At 49.3% G+C, this 12,262-nt stretch overlaps 1 protein-coding gene across 1 annotated transcript in view; it reads right to left on the bottom strand.

The window, feature by feature from the left end:
• REC114 (REC114 meiotic recombination protein) overlaps positions 1–12,262 on the bottom strand; it is a 126,668-nt gene that overhangs the window by 23,119 nt on the left and 91,287 nt on the right. The gene's annotated exons all lie outside the window — the stretch shown is intronic.

Here is a 12,262-nt window from a genome sequence, read left to right on the forward strand (position 1 = left end):
AGGGAGCCCCACTCCCTGCTAGCGTCCTGCACCCCGTACCAGAGAGCCCCACTCCCTGCTAGCGTCCTGCACCCCGTACCAGAGAGCCCCACTCCCTGCTAGCGTCCTGCACCCCGTACCAGAGAGCCCCACTCCCTGCTAGCGTCCTGCACCCCGTACCAGAGAGCCGGGGTCAAGCCCTGGCCCCACTCCCTGCTAGCGTCCTGCTAGTGCAACTGGGAGGCAGCAGGGCCCCCGCCACCCACACGGGAGACCTGGAAGAAGCTCCTGTTGCAGCCATATGGGGGAGTGAATCAGCAGATGGAAGATCTCCCTGTCTCTGTCTCTCTGACTTTCAAATAAACAAATAAATAATGTTAAAACAGAAATGGAAACCATGAAAAGAATAAAATTCTAAAATTGAAGAAGAAAATACCAGAAATTAACAAATATCATCTATGCAAAGGCAGAGCACCAGAAAGCACAACACAGGATGTGGAAAAGCGCGCTCTTGCTTCCGTGCCCATTTCGGGAAACGCTCACGGCCTTCTCCCAACGACCCGAGTGTCCTCGACACCGCTGACCTGCACACGCAGAAAGGCTGCAGGGCCACTGCAGACCACGCCTGCTGTTTCACAATGGAAAAGCACACGTCTGCCACAAAATAAAACGCAGGTGAGTTCACTAAAACAGCTTCAGGAACAGCCAAATGCTTCCCGTGGTCAGAGGAAGTGCGAACAGAACGCGCGGTGAGGAAGCAGCAGGGGCGGCCGCGTGGCCGGCGCTCAGGCGCGCATGTCCTGTATCCGTGCCAGTCTCAGTCCTCACTGCTCCACTTCCCTGTACATTTATTTAGTTATTTTAAAGTCAGAGTTACAGAGACTGAGAGGGAAAGACACACACACACACACCCCCCACACACACCAACCTTCCATCTGCTGGGTCACTCACTAAATGGCCACAATAGCTGGGGTGGGTCAGCCCAAAGCCAGGAGCCTGGACCTCCAGCTAGGTCTCCCCAGGTGGGCGGCAGGGGCCAAGGACTTGGATCTTCTACTGCTTTCCCAGGTGCGTTACGGCCGCTCCACTTCTGATCCAGAGGATGGTCAAAGTGCTTGGCCCTCCACCACCCACAAATGGGGTGGACTTCTGGGGAGTGACCAGCGGATGGAAGATCTCTATCTCTCTGTCTCTCCCTCTCGCTGTGCCACCAGCCTTTCAAATTAATAAATTAGAAAAAAGGAAAACAATAGCCTTTTAAAGGCAGAACCGGGGTTTATTGCAGATAAAATTCCTGAGGTCAGCACAGAGGAAGGGGGCAAATGGAAGCACATGCTGCAAGCTCTTTCCTGACGGGGTGGGGCTGTACTGTGGCGTGGGGAAGCTGCGTATGGCAGCCCACAGCAACCAGGACTGAGCTCCAGGCTCCCACTTTGGGGCTGGCCCAGCCCTGGCTGCTGCAGCCACCTGGGGAGTGAACCAGCAGAGCAAAGATCTCTCTGTCCTGCCTCACTGCCTTTCAGGTAAACAAACAAAAACCTTAAAACAAAAACAGAGAGAGAGAGAGAGAGAGAGATGTCATCAACAGAAAACAAACAGCAAGAGGCAGAAGTGAACTCAGGGGAACCCTGTGAGATGTGAGTGTGAGGACAGAGCACCGGCTCCTCCTGGGCGGGGAGCAGACACCACTGGGGCCTCATCCTAAGGAAAATGGAGTGGCTCCATCAACACAGGCAAGGGTGTGGGTCCCAAGAGCGTCACCACAGAGGAGCGCCTCACTACGGCACCGGCATCAGGAAGACACAGCAGTCCCACGTGAGCGCACACCAGTAACAGGTCCTCAAAATACACAAACCCACAAGTGTGACTGCAAACACAACTGCTCCTTCGGGCCGACCGGCCCCCCTCGTTGCTGGCCCCAGCCCTGGCTATGGGCCACGCACGCTCCCTCCTGACGTCGAGTCCTCTGGCTCTAAAATTCATAGCTGGTAACTTCCCAGGTGTGCCTGTCGTTTCAAACGCTCGCTGGTAGTTACAGTTTTTCCTCTCAATCCTTAACCTGGCACAGCTGTTCTTGGTTCGGTCACGGTGATTTCAGGACTATTAGTGCATCTGAAACTCGGACATGATTTGTTTTTTAAAATATAAAATTAGAAAAGGGACTTTTCTCAACACTTTCACTTAATTAAAAATGCAGTATGATTTTAAAACTGTGGAACCCCGAGTGGAAACGCCATCCCTCCAACAGAACTCCTCCTCCAGTAATCGGCAGAACATTTAGACTGAGCCTCCTTGGGCAGGCTGAGCGCTGAACCCTACCAACCACCCTGCTCGGACAGAACAGGCAGCAGCAGCACGCGCGTCCTCGGACGCACACACAACACTCCCCTGCCAGGCCACATGCAGGTCCATGACCCAAAGCCTGTCTAGGAAGACTGAAATGATACGGGGAGGCTCTCTGACCTCAGCAAATTAGACAAAGTCACATAAAAAACAAATGGGAAGTACCCAAATATTTAGCAACCAAATAACACAATTCCAAAAAACCCCAAAACATCAATACTATTAATCACCCTCTGAGCAAAAAGTGAGAAGACATAAATTATAAAAAAAAAAAAAAAGAGAGAGAGAGAGAGAGGAGGGGCCGGCACTGTGGTGCAGCAGGCTGAGCTCTGCCCGAGACGGCAGCATCCCATCTTGGAGCGCCAGTTAATGCCCCTGGCAAGGCAGTGGAGGTGGTCCAAGCACTTGGGCCCCTGCACCCACATGGCAGACCTGGGTGGAGTTCCAGGCTCCTGGCTCCAGCCGGGCCCAGCCCCAGCCGTGGTGACCTTTTTGGGAATGAACAAGCAGATCGAAGATCGCTCAATCTCTCTCCCTCTGTCTCTGTCTTTCCATGTCATTCTGCCTTTCAAATAAATAAAATAAATCTTTAAGAAAAACAGTGTTACCACAATATGTGTGTTTAAAAGACATCAAACAGATGCAATGAACATTAAAATGATAAGCACAGTGCAGACATCTACGAAACAGATCTGACAGTGCAGATCAAGGAGCTACCTTGATTGACACAAAAAGTGAGTCAAAAAGCGACGATCTCATTGGCTCCACAGCCAATCATTAAAATTTAAATTTAAGATCGTTAAAATTTGGACCAGCGCTGCAGCTCACTAGGCTAATCCTCCGCCTTGCGGCACCGGCACACTGGGTTCTAGTCCCGGTCGGGGTGCCGGATTCTGTCCCGGTTGCCCCTCTTCCAGGCCAGCTCTCTGCTGTGGCCAGGGAGTGCAGTGGAGGATGGCCCAGGTGCTTGGGCCCTGCACCCCATGGGAGACCAGGAGAAGCACCTGGCTCCTGCCATCGGATCAGCGCGGTGCGCCGGCCGCAGTGCGCCAGCCGCGGCGGCCATTGGAGGGTGAACCAACAGCAAAGGAAGACCTTTCTCTCTGTCTCTCTCTCACTGTCCACTCTGCCTGTCAAAAAAAAAAAAAAAAAAAAAAAAAGATTGTTTAAATTTTAAATCATCAAAATTTAATTTGTAATTAAAATCAACAAAGAAAACTCCAGATTCAATTTGTTTTGCTCTCATGAACCTTATCAAACATTTTGCAAGAAAATCATGAAATCCTATACCAAAATTGTACAAAGCATCTCAAGAAGAAAACTACAGGTCACTGCTCCTTGCAAGTACAGATGCCCAAGTCCTCAACAAACGTTCTCAAGTGGAATCAGCGACGGGTGAGCCGCGCAGCGCACTATACAGGTGACCATACAATGACCACACAGGCTCTGCCAAGAGTTCAAGGGTGGCCTCATACTATAAACTCGATTAACTTAATTCATCATATTCATGGGATGAAAGAGGAAAAAAAATATGATCATCCCAATAGATGAAGAAAAGCATTTGACAAAATTCAACACCTATTCATGACAGAAGTTCTCAACCACCGAGGAACAGAAGGAAGGCGATTTTCTCAGGCTGACAAAGAACACCTGCGAGACACCTACAGGCAGTCCCAAGATGGCGGAGGAGGGAGGGAGCTTACTGCTCTAGTCCATGACAAACCCACGCAGCACCACACTGACTGGGGAAAAGTTGGAAGCATTCCCACTGAGATCTGGTACCAGACAGGGATGCCCGCTCTCACCACTGCTATTCAATACAGTCCTGAAGTTTTAGCCAGAGCCCTCAGGCAAGAAAAAGAAATCAAAGGGATACAAATGGGGAAGGAGGAAGTCAAACTACCCCTATTTGCAGATGACATGATTCTATATATAGGGGATCCAAAAGACCCCACTTAGAGACTATTGGAACTCATAGAAGAGTTTGGTAAAGTAGCAGGATATAAAGTCAATACATGAAAATCAACAGCCTTTGCACACAGACAGTGCTATGGCTGAGAAAGAACTTCTAAGATCAATCCCAATCACAATAGCTATAAAAACAATCAAATACCTTAGATTAAATTTAACCAAGGATGTCAAAGATCCCTATGATGAGAATTTACAAAACATTAAGAAAGAAATATAAGAAGATACCAAAAAAAAAAAAAAAAAGGAAAAACCTTCCATGTTCATGCATTGGAAGGATTAATATCATCAAAATGTCCATACTTCTGAAAGCAATTTACAGATTCAATGCAATACCAATCAAAATACCAAAGACATTCTTTCAGATCTAGAAAAAATGATGCTGAAATTCATATGGAGGAACAGGAGATCTCAAAGAGCTAAAGCTGACGGCATCACGATACCAGATTTCAAGACATACTACAGGGCAGTTATAATCAAAACAGCCTGGTACTGGTACAGAAACAGATGGGGCCGGCGCCACGGTTCACTAGGCTAATCCTCCACCTTGCGGCGCCGGCACACCGGGTTCTAGTCCCAGTCGGGGTGCCGGATTCTGTCCCGGTTGCCCCTCTTCCAGGCCAGCTCTCTGCTGTGGCCAGGGAGTGCAGTGGAGGATGGCCCAAGTGCTTGGGCCCTGCACCCCATGGGAGACCAGGAGAAGCACCTGGCTCCTGCCTTCAGATCAGCGTGGTGCGCCGGCTGCAGTGGCCATTGGAGGGTGAACCAGCGGCAAAGGAAGACCTTTCTCTCTGTCTCTCTCTCTCTCACTGTCCATTCTGCCTGTGTAAAAAAAAAAAAAAAAAAGAAAAAAAAAAAAGAAACAGATGGGGCTGGCACCACGGCTCAATAGGCTAATCCTCTGCCTACGGTGCCGGCGCACCGGGTTCTAGTCCCAGTCAGGGCACCAGATTCTGTCCTGGTTGCTCCTCTTCCAGTCCAGCCCTCTTCTGTGGCCCAGAAGTGCAGTGGAGGATGGCCCAGGTCCTTGGGCCCTGCACCCGTGTGGGAGACCAGGAGGGGCACCGGATTCTGTCCTGGTTGCTCCTCTTCCAGTCCAGCCCTCTGCTGTGGCCCAGAAGTGCAGTGGAGGATGGCCAAGGTCCTTGGGCCCTGCACCCGTGTGGGAGACCAGGAGGGGCACCTGGCTCCTGGCTTCGGATCAGTGCGGTGCGCCGGCTGCGGTGGCCATTGTGGGGGGGTGAACCAACGGAAAAGGAAGACCTTTCTCTCTCACTGTCCACTATGCCTGTCCAAAAAAAAAAAAAAAAAAAAAAAGAAACAGATGGATAGACCAATGGAACAAAATAGAAACACCAGAAATCAATCCAAACATCTACAAACAACTTACATTTGACCAAGGAGCTAAAACCAATCCCTGGGGCAGGGACAGTCTCTTCAACAAATGGTGCTGGGGAAACTCAATCCCCATAAGCAGAAGTATGAAGGTAGACCCCTACCTCACACCTCACACAGAAATCCACTCAATATGGACTAAAGACCTAAATCTATGAACTAAAACCATCAGATTTTTAGAGGACATCAGAGAAACCAGGCAAGACATTGGCACAGGCAGAGTTCTTGGAAAAGACCCCAGAGGCACAGGCACTCAAAACAAAAATTAGCAAATGGGACTATTGCAACACAAACACTCAGGAAAGTGAAGAGGCAACCAACAGAATGGGAGAAATTACCTGCAAACTATGCAACTGATAAAGAATCAATAACCAGAATATATAAAGAAATCAAGAATCTCCACAACAACAAAACAAATAACCCCATTAAAGAGATGGGCCAAGGACTTAAACATTTTGAAGAGGAAATCCAAACACCCATCAGACACATGAAAAATGTTCAGGATCACCATCCATCATGGAAATGTAAATCAAAACCACAGTGAGGTTTCACGTCTCCCTGGTTAGAATGGCTTTCATACTTTTGTATGAAAACAAGCAACAAAAGCTGGTGAGGATGTGGGGAGAAAGGTACCCTAATCCACTGTTGGTGGGAATGTAAACTGGGAAAGCCACTATGGAACTCCGTTTGGAAACACCTCAGAAACCTGAATATAGTCCTACCATAAGACCTAGCCATCCTACTCCTTGGAATCTACCTAAGGGAAATGAAATCAGCAAATAAAAGAGCTAACTGCACCTCCATGTTTACTGCAGCTCAATTCACAATAGCTAAGACATGGACTGTGGGGAGCAACCCGGACTGGACTGAGTTACTGGAATTAAGACTTATTCTATGCATCTGCTCTCCCACAATATGGCGCTGGGAGAGGAGAAAACAGCTTCTACGCAGCTGCCTCTTGCCAACTTGAGTGCTGACCTCCAGGAGCTGATCCTGCTCCTGATTGGAGGAGAGCAGTGTACTCGGCGTGTGGGCAGCCGAGTTGGGATTGGCGGAAGAGGACTATAAAGGAGGAGAGAGACAACATGCACCAGGAACATCTAAGGGGAACATCTATCTGAAGGAACACCTGTGCAGCCCCCGAGAGAGCCGGCCGGCAGTGTGCCGCTCCCCTGCGGAAGTGGGGAAAGTGGCAGGGGGAACCGCCCTTCCACAGAGGTGGAAGGGTCGGTAGCCAACCCAGGAAGAACCAGCAGCAAACCCGGGGAGGGCCGAGCAGACAAAAGAATAGCGCAGGGTCCTGTGTCGTTCTTCCACGAAGACGGGGAGCGACATAACGGTGCCGTGACTCGGATAGGAAACCCAGGCAGGGTTTACTGTCGTTCCTCCATGAAGAGGGGGAGCGACAATGGACTCAACCAAAATGCCCGTCAATGGAAGACTGGATAAAGAAATTATGGGATATGTGCACCATGGAATAATACACAGCAATAAAACAAAAAAGAAATCCAGCTATTGCAACAAAATGAGTGAATCTGGAAGACATCATACTTAGTGAAATAAGCCAGTCCCAAAGGGACAAATGTATGTTCTCCCTGATCTGTCAGAACTAATAGAGCACCTGAAACAAAATCTGTAGAAGTGAAGTCGACACTTCAAGAAGGAATGACTTGAGCTGCCTCTGTCTTGATTGTCAAGGAACAGTCTCATTTTTTTCGTCATACTATTTGTTGAACTCTTTATTTAACATAGAGTTAATCATATGTGTATAAAGGCAACTGAAAATAGATCTCAGTGAAAAGTAAGAGTGGGAATAAGAAAGGGAGGAAGTTTGTAACTGTAAAACTGTACAGTTGTGCATACATTCCTACTGACTTACTTCTAAGGGTACAGTTTAAAAACTTGTCATGGAACTCCCAATCCCATTAAACTTGGTGGTAAAAATTCCGTCTTAAGCGCTAAAGTGATTATATTAAGTGTTAAAGTGAACATATAGATAAGATTAAATGTTAAAGAGATCACGTAAATAGGATCAAGAGCCTGGCAATAATAATAGATAGAATGAAAAAGGAGAGAATGTCCAATTTGGGAAGCAGTCCACATGGCAGATTCATAGAACGAGAATTGCTTTAAGTAACACTGTGACCTCAGAATCAGCCCTTAAATCTTTCTGGTCTGGCTGAAAAGCCCATGTATGCATTTCAGGTATGGAAAGCCAAGACACTGTGGCAAAAAAAAAAAAAAAAAAAAAAAAAAAAAAAAAAATTCTATGTGAGAGATCTCTTTGAGTGAGACCCCAGTGGAAAGAAGTGGCCATGATTGGCACTGTGGCGCAGCGGGTTAATGCCTTGGCCTGAAGCTCCGACACCCCATATGGGTGCTGATTCAAGACCTGGGTGCTCCACTTCTAATCCAGCTCTCTGCTTTGGCCTGGGAAAGCAGAAGATGGCCCAAGTCCTTGGGCCTCTGCATCCATGTGGGAGACCCAGAAGAAGCTCCTGGCTCCTGGCTCCTGGCTTTGGATTAGCACAGCTCTGGCCTTTGCAACCAATTGGGGAGTGAACCAGAGGATGGAAGACCTCTCTTTCTCTGCCTCTCCTTCTCTGTGTGTAACTCTGACTTTCAAATAAATAAATCTTAAAAAAAGAGAGAGATGGGGCCGGCGCTGTGGTGCAGTAGGTTAACCCTGTGCCTGTGGTAATGGTATCCTATATAGGCACTGGTTCTAGTCCCAGCTGCTCCACTTCCTGTCCAGCTCTCTGCTATGGCCTGGGAAAGCAGTAGAAGTTGGCCCAAGTCCTTGGGCCCCTGCACTCACGTGAGAGACCGGGAAGAAGTTCTTGGATTCGGATCAGCATAGCTCCAGCCATTGCAGCCATATGGGGAGTGAATCAATGGAAGGAAGACCTTTCTTTCTTTCTTTCTTTCTTTTTTTTTTTTTTTTGACAGGCAGAGTGGACAGTGAGAGAGAGAGAGAGAGAGAGAGAGAGAGAGAGAGAAAGGTCTTCCTTTTGCCGTTGGTTCACCCCGCAATGGCCACTGCGGCCGACGCACTGTGGCCGGCGCACCGTGGCCGGCGCACCGTGCTGATCCGATGGCAGGAGCAGGTGCTTCTCCTGGTCTCCCATGGGGTGCAGGGCCCAAGCACTTGGGCCATCCTCCACTGCACTCCCTGGCCACAGCAGAGGGCTGGCCTGGAAGAGGGGCAACCGGGACAGAATCCGGCGCCCCGACCGGGACTAGAACCCGGTGTGCCGGCGCCGCAGGCGGAGGATTAGCCTAGTGAGCTGCGGCGCTGGTGGAAGATCTTTCTCTCTCTCTCTCTCTCTCTGTCTGTAACTCTACCTCTTAAATAAAATAAATAAAATCTTTAAAAAAACAATAAAAAAGAGACAGAGAAACAGCACTTCTCCTATTAAAAAAAATGGGGGGTAGGGTGGGAGTTACATTTTGGTATAGCGGTTGAAGCCACTATTTGTGACATGAGCATCCCATATGAAGACCAGTTCATGTCCTGGCTGTTCCACTTCGAATCCAGCTCCCTGTTAATGGTCAGAGAAAATAGTAGTCATGGCCCAAGTGCCTGAGCCCCTGCCACCCATGTGGGAGACCCAGATGAAGCTCCTGGTCCTTGGCTTCAGCTTGGCTCAGCCCTGGTCAGTGGGCCATACGGAGTGTGAACCAACAGATCAAAGACCTCTCTCTGCAACTCTTTCAAGCAAATAAATAAATCTTTTTTTTTTTTTAAAGTATCTATACTACTACCCAGCAATTTCATACTTTTCCGAAGGGAAGATGAAAATACATGTCTGTATCAAAACTTAGTTGTTTTGAAATTTTACTTTTTATACAATATTGATTTATTTTAAAGGCAGAACAATAGAGAGAGAGACAGAGATTTTCCATCTGCTGGGTCTCTCCCCAGTTGACACAACAGCCAGGGCTGAGCAAGGCCAAAGCGAGGTGCCAGGAGCTCCAGTGTGGTCTCCCACATGGGTGGCAGGGGCCCAAGGACTTGGGACCACCTTCTACTGCCTTCCCAGGCACAGCAACAGGGAGCTGGACCGGAAGTGGAGTCACTGAGACTTGAACCAGAGTCCACTATGGGATGCCAGCATTACAAGCAGCAGCCGAACCTGCTGGGCAGTGTGAATGTCCACGCACACGTGACAGGACAGACATGGGGAATCCACACAGCAGACTACAACCCAGAGGAAACGTGCCACGAGACAGGCACCGACACGCACGGGCGGTAAGAACATGCTGAGTGCGGGAGGAGCTCGCGTGCTAGGACTCCGATCCTACGGCGTCTGGAAACACGAACGGAGCCTCTGCTTGCAGAAAGCGGGTCAGCAGAGCCCGGAGCTGGGCGTGGGGTACTCACAGGGAAGCGGCTCTCTTTTGCTGGTGATAAAAACGTCCTGCCGACAGACTGCGGTGGAGGTGCCCAGACGCCTTTCATCCTGTGTCAGTTACCTCAGTAAAAACAGGGGAGGGATGGCGGCGGCCAACATCTTCCCAGAATCCCGCACTGACTTCTGACGGACAGGAGTAAGTTACTGAGTTAGAAGCCGGTGAACAGCATGTGAAGGTGGAAGCATGACTGGGAAGGCACAGACCTCCCATGTGGGACTGAAGGAGCGGGGACAAGTGACGGGGGAGGAGGACTGGGGGATGAGTTCTTTGCACAGAGCCCGTTCCCAAGTCCCAAGGTTGCATCTACCAGAATGATTTCGTAATTGTTCTACTTTGTCAGTGTAACATACGTTGGCTATTAAATATTAAGCTACTCTTGCACACTTGAAATAAACTCACTTTGTTGGAACAAACTCTCCTTTTTTATTTTTGGCTAATATTCTGTCAAAGACTTTTGCATCCTGAAGAAAGAACAGCAAGGGACCAGACGGCAACTCCCTCTGCTGTGAATAATTCTCACAATGTCTAACGAGAGCCAGGAACTTCGGCTCTCTTACCGTCAGCAGACTGGTCCCGCAGGACCTGCCGGAGCCCACCAGTAGGCTCCGTGGCCGGAGGCTTCCCCCAGGGAAGGCGCTGCAGGGCATCAGCCTGCCCCCAGACATCGCACTGGAGATTCCGCCTCCAGTCAGCTCTGCTAAGTCTGCTTTTCCAGAAGCCCGCCTCTCTCACATTCAAGCAACCGTCTTTCCGATGCGGTATGCGCATTACATCTCCAACGCCGGAAGGTGCGGCAGAGGCACTCCCTAAGCCACCAGTCTTCAACCTCTGATCTTCTCTAGCACGTTTTTACAACTACAGGATTTCCTCCAAGCACAGTTTAACCGCAAAGTTTCCATTTTGGCATAACCACTTTGTGCGTTTGAAAAGAGCATGAATTATTTCATTCTTGGGTGCAGAGTTCCGGGTGCCAACTGGGCTAATCGAGATTGTTAGCTGTTTTATCTTCAGCATCCTTACTGATTTTCTGACTGCTCTTCATCTGCTATTGAGAGAGGTGTGTTCAAGTCTCTAGGATTGTTGATTTGTCTACTTTTTGAGTATTTTTTTAAGAATTATTTTATTTATTTGAAAGACTGAGATAGAGAAAGAGGTAGAGCCAGAGAAAGACAGGTTTTCCGTTCCACTGGTTCTCTCCCCAAATGATCGCAATGGCCAGAGCTGAGCCGAAGCCAGGAGTCAGGAGCTTCCTCCAGGTCTCCCACGCAGGTGCAGGGGCCCAAGGACTCGGGCCATCTTCTGCTGCTTTCCCAGGCCATAGCAGAGAGCTGGATGGGAAGAGGAGCACCCAGGACTCGAACAGTTGCCCATATGGGATGCTGGTGCTTCAGGCCAGGGCGTTAACCTGCTGTGCCACAACACCGGCCTGAGTATTTTTAAATGTGAAAAATAAGGGTTGGGGGTCAGCGCTATGGCGCAGCGGATTAACACCCTGGCCTGAAGCACTGGCATTCCAAATGGGCACCATTTTGAGACCTGGCTGCTCCACTTCCAGTCCAGCTCTCTGCCGTGGCCTGGGAAAGCAGTGGAAGATGGCCCAAATCCTTGGGCCCCTGCACCCGCGTGGGAGACCTGGAAGAAGCTCCTGGCTCCTGACTTCAGATCGGCACAGCTCCAGCCATTGTGGCTGATTGGGGAATGAACCAGCAGATGGAAGACCTTTCTCTCTCTCTCTGTGTAACTCTGACTTTCAAGTAAATAAATTAAAACAAAAACAAAAACAAGGTTGGTCTAGCGCTGTGGCACAGTAGCTTAAGCCTCCACCCGCGGCTGGCATCCCATGAGGGAGCCAGTTCGTGTCCCAGTTGCTCCTCTTCCATTGTACTAATGGCCTGGGAAAGCAGTGGAGGATGGCCCAAGCGCTTGGGCCTGGGCCCCTGCCCCTGCATGTGAGACCCAGAACTAGTTCCTAGTTCCTGGCTCCTGGCTTCCGATAGGCCGAACTCTGGTTGGGGGAGTGAACCAGCAGATCAAAGACCTTTCTCTCTCTGTCTCTAACTCTACCTCTCAAAAATCTTCAAAAAAAAAAAAAAAAAAAAAAATTAACGGTCAGGGAAGTTTCTGTCTCTGCTGAGAACTCTCTTCAGACCCAGGCCCCTCC

The sequence above is a fragment of the Oryctolagus cuniculus genome, chromosome 12 (assembly GCF_964237555.1).
Source record: "Oryctolagus cuniculus chromosome 12, mOryCun1.1, whole genome shotgun sequence".
Classification (NCBI taxonomy): Eukaryota; Metazoa; Chordata; class Mammalia; order Lagomorpha; family Leporidae; genus Oryctolagus; species Oryctolagus cuniculus.